Source organism: Octodon degus, unplaced genomic scaffold (genome assembly GCF_000260255.1).
Source record: "Octodon degus isolate 3935 unplaced genomic scaffold, OctDeg1.0 scaffold00228, whole genome shotgun sequence".
NCBI lineage: Eukaryota > Metazoa > Chordata > Mammalia > Rodentia > Octodontidae > Octodon > Octodon degus.
Genome location: NW_004524804.1, coordinates 1,877,872 through 1,886,883, shown reverse-complemented (window position 1 = coordinate 1,886,883; position 9,012 = coordinate 1,877,872).

Sequence of the window (9,012 nt, the reverse complement as noted above, 5' to 3'; positions counted from 1 at the left end):
TGTGCATCACGGTGACCACCTGTGCACCACGGTGACCACCTGCACACCATGGTGACCAGCTGTGCGTCACGGTGACCAGCTGTGCATCATGGTGGCTAGCTGTGTGTCATGGTGACCAGCTGTGCATCACGGTGACCAGCTGCACATCACGGTGACCAGCTATCCCTAAGTGACAGGAGCAGCCTGAACTGGAGCAGGAACTGTTACCTGGGCAACTGGCAACCTGAGGAGTACTGGATAGGGAAGCACCTTCTGTGTATTTTGCCTTTTTGTTTCCCTAGAAACTCTTGCTGAGCACGCCACGTGTGATTTCTGAGACAAGGTCTGGCCAGCAGCAGTAATGTTAGGGCCGTCAGCGGCCCTACAGTGGGCCCTCCTCAAGGTCTCCATTTTATCTGATTGCAAGGGTTGTTTTTTTCCTAAACTGTTTTTAGAAAGAGACATAATTTAGGCTCATCTGTTCTGTAACATTACTCTGGCAAGGGAGGAAGGGAGCAGATCTGATCTAGGAGAGTGTTCTATGTGCCTCGGGTACTCGTCCTATCTTGGCCAAGTGTTTGATTGATTGTCTAATCTCTGGAGGACACAAAAATCAAGGGGAATCAGTATGGAGCAATCCTGTGACGAAGTCCTCAGGCCTCAGTCTTGCGTATGCTCAGCGTCTAGGTGACCAGAGCAGGCCACTGAGTGTGTCTCCTCAGAGTGAGTGTCAGAGGAGCTACCGGGTGAATTGTTCAGCAGACCTAAGGCTGGATTTCTGAAAGTCGTAGAGGTGGTTAGCATGCACCTGGGTTCTATGTGTGCACAGGAATGTCCACAGGTAGAGCCAGTCTTTGCACTGTCCACCAGCTGTTTCTGTGGAGTTAGTGTCTTATCTGCCATACAGCTCAGTCTACCCATTATCTTTAGATGGGGAGAGTCTACTGCGGTGCAGGAGGTCAGGGCCAGTGACACAGGTGCTGAGGCTTAAGCCAACTGCAAGGGAACGGGTGCCAGCACTGGAGCTGGAGCTTGCAGAACAGATGGTGTGGGCGGGGCTAGCTCTGACCTTCTGGGAGCACCAGTTTCTCTGTCTGGATTTGACATTTTAGTCAGTTGGATCCCTGGAGGGGTCTAAGGACCGTAGAACAAATTATTTTGCATCACTGGTGGCAAGTTTGCAAATAGCAGCCGGAAGTAGTTTGGTGTCCAGGTCAACCCTGCAGGAGAGTTTTGGCCAAGGGGACCACAGCATATCTAGCCAGTTGGACTTCACTCCTATCAGAGATCCTTCCATCCATAAGCAGGGTGCACTCAGCATCTGTTGGGGGTCTAATTTCATAACAGTTCAGCCAGCCCAGCAGCACATGGCCCTAGGACAGTTAGGTCTCGGCCTAAGCTGAGCTTCCAGCTTTCTTGGTCAGAAGGACAGTGGCTGTTGGAGCAGGGGCAAGGGGAGCAGCAACCATCAGAGGCCACTGGGTGCTCCCAAGCACTGACAGCCCAAGGAAGCACCATTGGCTTTGTGGCCTGGAGGACCCAGATTCTGCAGAAGCCAGCAGATCTGGGAAGTTCGCAGTTCCCTTCTTGTAGCCACTTTTGTGTCTTTTCAGATTGAGTCCTGGTCAGTTGATTTTTGAGTTCAGAACTGAGATTTTTGCAAAGAAGGTATGTCTGGACAGCACCAACAAGGCAGCAGAAGGTGTTCTTTAGGCCTGGGCAGGTGACCAGCAGGCTGTAAGTGGCAGGAGAATGAGGTGACACACAAGGAGGGCAATCACAATGGCACTGGCCACTCAGAGGCCTTGAGCTGGCTTTGCAGGCAGGAGAGGTGTATATTAGCAGTTTGACAGCCTAGACTGTTTGCTGGGGGGAATGCAAAGGAGCTGGAAGGGACAGAGAAGCAGGCTGACCAGAGAGTGACCATCTCTGTTATCAGAGCTTCTCTGAGGAGAGTTCCCAAACCCCTGTGGCTGTATCATTGACAGCAAGATCTTGCCCGAGTGCTGAACAGTTTATCAGACTGTGTAACTATTTTTTTTTTCTGAGCTGGGGATTGAACTCAGGGCCTTGTGCTTGCCAGGGAAGCATTTATTCCACTGAGCCATCTCCCTGGCCCCCGTGTGTGTAACTTTTGAAGGCAGCAAGTTTTGTTCCATTGTCTACCAGGGAAGTCACAGGTCTGCCTGCAACTTTTGCAGTGACCACAGGCTCTCAAGGACCCGATTTGATAGAGCCTGATGTGTCCTCGCCATGTGGTCCCGACAGGGTGCAGCTGATTTGGCTGGGATGACTGTCTAATTTTTCTTCATTCAAAATGTGGAACTCAAAAGAACCTGCTGACAGTTGTCTTAGTGGCATTAGATGACATTACCTGGCTGGAATGAGCACATGAGGGACGCGGGGCTCTGTGGACAAACGTAGGCAACAGCTAGCTAGAAACAGTTCAGCTGGCTGAAAGGGCCTGTTGGGGACAGGGAGCCAGCAGACAAGGGTGTCAAGGGAGAATTCTCAGGGAGAATAGACCTCTTTTTCTTTGGTTTTTCTTTCTTTGAGATGCAGGGAGTAGTATGGTTTCATTTTTAACTCCATAAAAGTTCTCTTTCCTGTAGGCAGGAACCGTGAATTTTAACTAATTAGTTCTTATTTCTAGCTCCTTGCATGTGTGCTGTGTACCCTTGAACAATGGCACAACAGACAGAGAGGAAGCTCCTCAGAGAGAGTCCCACTTGGCTGTGCTCCTTGTGGGGACTTCGGTGCAACTTAGCTAAAGAGGTTTTGAGGCTTCTACTATGTCATATGTCAATTGCCATAGAACCAAAGGCGGGGGCCCAATCAGCCACTGCCACCAGTGCACCCAGTCTTGGTGCACAGACAGAGCAGCCTATTGTTTACGCTGTCTCATTCACTCACATTCAATCAGCAGACACTCAGAGGTCAAACTTCCCACCCCCCTTTCGTTGGGGGTGGCCCTAACTGAAAGGAGTTGATCAAGTTCTTCTGCTAGAACCGAGGAGGTCTAACAGACTGACTGGGATAACCCTCAGGGGTCTTACAATGATCAGGCAGGAAGGCAGACAGACAGAAAGATTGTGTCCTCTCCCCTTTGAGGTCTGATGAAATCTGTTGTAGAAGAAAGCCAGGAGTTCTCCTCCAGGCCTCAGAGGGGGCTAGAGAAATCTGGAGGGGCGTGCCTTCCTACTGGGACCTGGAGAGGTTCCAGCTTTGCCTGGCAGGGCCACAACCAGTGACCAAAGAGGTCAGCACACTCGGTCTTCCTGGATGATGCCTCAGATGCAACAGAGAGCAGAAACACCCAGCATTGCACCCGTGATTGAGAGGCAGCTTTGTTTTATGTTGACAGACGCTGATTAGGATCATTCCGGAGCAGCAGGCCCTGGTCTCTGTTGGGCTCACATGGAATAAGCAAGAGGAAGTACATGGCAGAATGGCTTGTCAATGTGCATCACAGTGAACAGTCTTTTCTAAGAGACAGGAACAACCTGAATTGTAACAGGACCTTTTACCTGGGCATCTGACAAAATAGAGTATACTGGCCTGGCGGGGGTGTTTTGTCCTACGATGTGTTCAGCAGTGGTCCCAGGCCATGCCCCTCCACCCATGCCACTCTACTTTGAGCCAGCAGACCTGGAAATCAATCTTAAGCCACTCTGGACCTCCTTTATGGTGCCCATCTTGGGCATTATGTCTCAGGGTAGAGAAAGTGTCTAGGACCATCAGCTCATTAATATTTGTGTCAGGAATGCGCCATCTTCCTTCACAGGAAGCCTTACACTACTCTCCTGAAAGCACACCTCTGAGCCAAGAATTTTCCTTTTTAAGGCTCTTCAAAGGTTCTGCTGTAAGCTCCAGGAGTTTCTGCATCTCTGCTACTTTGCTCCTCAAGCCTCAGCAGCTGTAGAACCTCTGGGCAAGTCCCTCCCCTTTCTGAATCCTAGGACTGTGCTATATCTTCCCTCAGTGGCTTGGCAGATGAGCGTGGGGGCAGGGGGGTCCCTCCTGCAGGCGCCTCCTGCAGAACTCTCCTCTCCAGTCCAGCGTGGGTGCCTCTCCTCCCTAGTGCATCTTTGCTCTAGGAGCTCCAGCTGTCTTTGCATTAACATATGATCCTAATAGGAAATAGACATTTCTCCTTTGGGGAGCAGGTGCACATCTGTACCACATCTGGATGCGTTTATTCCTCACCTTCACCTCTCTTGTCTCCTCTCCTCCAGGGACATCTTAGAGCCTACCTCCTTGGTCCTATCATCTGTCTTTATTTGCTGCTTATATTACTTATATTTTGTGTTTTCCATAAGGGGAATCTATGGATATCTAACCTTCTGTATCTAATTAATCCACTTAGTCCTATTTAAATAGAAATATGATGGACTCAGTTCAGTTTAGACAGACATTATCCATAGTGTGGAGTTTGCCATGGACTATGTATATAACATACCTTTAGACCCCGTTTTCCCCCTAAAACTTCTCACAGTCTCTGATTTCTTACAAACTGCTCATTTTGGCCCACTCATAGAGCTTACCAGATCAGTTGGTTCTGAGTTAAAAATCTTAACCACTTCTACTAATTAGCTGAGTGTTCTTCCTTCCCAAGTGATGTTTCATAACCAACAGAATACGTGCACAGGCCTGTGCTTCTTCGCTGCCCAACCCTGCCTCCGTAGCTGGCAGCAGGTCCAAGGAGCCCACTGCACCCACAGTCAGCGACAAAGGTGGTTTTCTGTTACAGAGCTGAGGTCACTATTCAGACATAACACATCTCAGAAGTGTTGCCAATTTCGTGACCCCGGGAAAAATGAAATTTCCAAAGCCCACAGAAAGCGTGGTACTTTTCTGGAAATAAAATCACTCTTAAACAATGCTGCAATATCTGGGGTTGTTTTCCTTCGGTATAAAAAATACTTTTCTTGCCTACTAAACTTTTCCTAGGCTAAACTCGTTTTCAAAAGGCAGTGAGGTACTTTTAAAGGAGCACCCTTTACATATTAATAAATATTAATATTTTGTTTGTTTTCTAGATTTCAAATAAATTTAATGCTGCCAAGAAAATTATACAAGTTACTTTATTTTTATTTGTCAAATTCTTTTTTATCTAGTACATAATATAGTATTTTATTTCTTATAGTCATAAGCACATTTTCAGTGTGACCCTGGAAAGTCTCAAATATGCAGAGCTGATTTGATGGAGATTAATAATTTCCCAGACATGCCCAGCCATGGAGCATTTGTGTATTATGTGGATTATAAATTTGGGGTTTTACATACAAATAACCCTACTGATTTGCTAAAATATTTATGAGAAATATGGTTTTCTTTATTCCTATTTTCAATATGAGTATATATTTGTTTTAGCTGATTTATAATCTCAAATAAACATCACTCCATGGAAAAATGCATGACAGTTTTTGACTAAATACTTTCACACCTCTAATCAGGGACACTACATTTCTATTTTTATTTTGTAATATTTATGTTAGTGATGAATATTTCAGAATGAGTTGAAAATGGTAAGAGACTACAAAAACAAGAAAAATGATATGATTTTCCACTTAGCCATAACTTTCTGAGATCTATGATATCATAATGCTGTATCCAGCAGTGACAAAGCAACTGCTTTCCCGGGAGCTGTAGTAGATCACCAGGCTTGGATGCAAGTGTCTCCTTAGAGCTCCGGGTTCGGTGCCCCTTCCCGTGTGTCCTTTAGTAAGAGAACATTCTGTCTCGGGGCAATCACCAGCGGCAGTCAGGCAGTTTCAGTCTGTAGCACTCTCTGCACGTCCACATGAGTGAAGTGAGGTTCAGCCATGCGGAATAACCTCCCAGCCAGACACAAGCTGGTGCCAGCCAAGGGGAGGGAAGGAAAGGAAACAGACTGCCCGAGCCCAAACTCCACCTCGTGGACCTGGGCAGGTGGAGCAGGCAACAGCTGACGCTCTGGGCTGGCCAGCTCCTTCTTCTGTGCCTCAGCTGGAAGACCTGAGTGCTGGAACACCCTCCTTCCTGCTGGAAGGGGCCGTGCAGAGGACGCCCACAGGCTCTCCCTCCTGAGCCGCCATCTCCCTCTTCACCCCTGGAGATGACGTCCTTGCCTACCTGCGCTATCCCAGAGTTCTTTAGGGGAAAATCTCTCAGAGGGATCGGGATATCCGTTTGTGGGTTATCTTGTTGGTATGTATGATCTTCTTTATAGTACCTGTTTTCTGCTATTTCAGATAGATCTAGGCACAAAGGTGTAACGAATGTGCACACTCACACACAAATGTAGAGTGTGGCACATAAAAGTCCTTGTCTTCTAGCAATTTATCAGTTCCATTCCAAAAATCTTAATTTGGACAGTATATACGAATCCTCTTTGGAATTGTGTTGCTATTATTGCACTTTTTGATAAGCTTTTAAAGTTCTAGACCCACCTGCACCCTTCTTGAATAAAAATTATCATCATAGACTTGTCCAGGACAAGGCAGAATTTGGCACACATAGACCTAGACATTCCAGGCTTCATCAGCTTCTTTCACGAGAGACTGTGGTGAACAGTCTGAGGAGAGACCTGCCGCCTTGGATGGCGTGCCTTCCCACACTGCTGCCAGCGCAGACCTGCTGTAGAGGTGGTTGATGCCACCTGTGAAACCAAGCTGTAAATAGGACTGATGGTGGGCAGAAAAGGCATGCCAGGCTTACCTGCAGATTGAGGTACCTTGGATGCAGTTCTCTGCTAAGACCATAAATTAGTATTACCTTCCTGTGCAGGGAACATGGTTTCATTAAGAAGCAGCCTTAACTGAATTTTGACTAATGAGTGTCACAGTACTAGTGACAAGAGCATTCTTCCTGGATCAGAATGAGCAGGTCATATCGGCCACTTGGTAACATCACACCTTTTGGGGTTTATTACCTGAAAAGAATCCTTGTAGCCCACTTGCATTTCCGCAGTTGCAGACGGGACTTTTCTACTCAGCATTTAATGTGGAAATATTTTACATATAAAAAATCACTGATTACTTTACATGCTGGGATACCACTTTTGTGTCCTCTAAGTGAAAAATCTCAATTTTGCCCTCTAAGCAAGCCAGGGAAGCAGGAGAGCTGCAGCACAAGCATCTCCAGGTGCAGCGCTGGGTGCTGGTACCCGCATGATCAGCAGCCACCATGAAACCCTGGCCAGCTGAGCCAGACTTCTCGCTGCCAAGAGACTGGGGGCCCGTTTCTGGAGCAGCTGCAGGGGTTGAAATGGAATAATCCTCTAGGATGGGATCACTTGCTGCCAGCGACAGGCTCCACGCCTGGCAGTTACCAGCAATCTGCTTGTGCCAAGGGCAAACTGCAGCCCCTGCACACCAGCACCGCAACAGTATCACCCCTCGCTCTCCTAAGACTTATTTCCATCCTCTTAGGCTGTTTTTCGGCACCACGGTCTTCTAGAACCCACAGAAAGATATCGCTAACAACCTGACAACTGGAAATAATAGATCCATTTCTCTTCCTTTTCTCATTACCCCTCTAATGTGGTAGTTCTATTTGGCTCTGTGTATTAATGTTGACATTCTGGCCTACCGAGGTCTCCCTTTTTCATGAATGTGATTTATAGAGTTCCAATAGGTTTGTACAGCAGTCTTTATCTCTAGGAAACTGTTCTGCTTCATTTTGTAGAAGTCCTGGTTCTGACAGTCGGTGACATTTTCCCTTCTGCTGACAGATTTCCCGCCCTTTTTCTTCCAGATAGTGAGCCAGACTGCTGTGGTGTTTCATTTGCTTTGTCCAGTCCGGTTTACATCACATCAAGCCCCGTAAAGGTCTCATTTCACAATGCATTTTTGTTTGGTTTGCACTGACTCTGCTTTTTTGCTTTACTTTGAATTATTCTGTTGTTTACTTAGACACTGGAAATTCATTTTTTAAGCCAGGCATCAAGTAAGAAAATATTTTTGCTGATTTTTTAAATTCTTTTTTTAAGTGAATTTGTCCTATAATAATCATTACATTAGCAGATGCTACTTATTTTTGAAGCACTAATAAATAAGACTTTCTAATTCAATGCTAATCTAATTTTGTCAGGATTTTGCAACTAATTCTATGATCATGTATATTAGGTCAGTAACGAGCAGTCAATAAATTTTGCTATTGAATCTTTTTGTCCCTCAGCAAATTTTCTTTCTTTATCAGGCACTTGGAATGAATATTTTTACCAAAAAAATGTTGATAGAAAACAGGGCTGTGTTACCAGAACCTGAGAAATGTGTTTGGTCCCTGTCAAAGCAAGGTGACTGGGCCAGAGCCCTGCCATGGAGAGAGCCGTGGGCAGCAGCCGATGGTGCTGACCGGAAGCTGCCCTAGACACGGCTGTGTGCAAGACTCTGGCCAGAGCAAGCACAGCCCTTCTTCCCCAGGTATCAGGTTCAAAACCTGCACTATGTGACATTCTCCCAAGACCGGATCTCAGCACACAGAAATATTTATTCTTCCACCATCCACTGGGCTATGTCTCTGTTTCAGACTCTTGCCCCAGGTGCCAAGTGGCCCTCTGTCCACCGCGGTTGGCCTCCTGTGCTTTGAGGCCAGCAGTGCCCACCCCGGCATCTGTGCAAATCCACCAATCCACCCCAGGGGCACACTGCCATCGCTGTGAGGGTCACTTTCCGGATGCTTCTGTACATGCCTGTACTAACTTTAAGGTGGTTGATGGAAATCTGATAAGTGCTAGAGATACTTTTCTGCTGCGGTGTGAAGCTATTGTTCAGTGTGTTGTATATAAGGTGCACAGTAAGAAGGCACTGCCGGCATTTTCATATTGAAGCCAGTTCTCCATAGGACGTATTCAAGTCTGAGAATAGAGATGGGAGGCAGAGATTGACTTAATTAAAGTCCCCATTTGCAGATCCAGCTCTTGGGATTTCCCTGGAAGGAAAGGTTACAGCCTATTCTAGAAGACAAGAGTTCATGCCAGCGCTAATCAGCCGCGGGCTCTCAGGAGCGCAGCGGCACCCTGGCTTCTCCAGAGTGGCCTTCGTAATACGT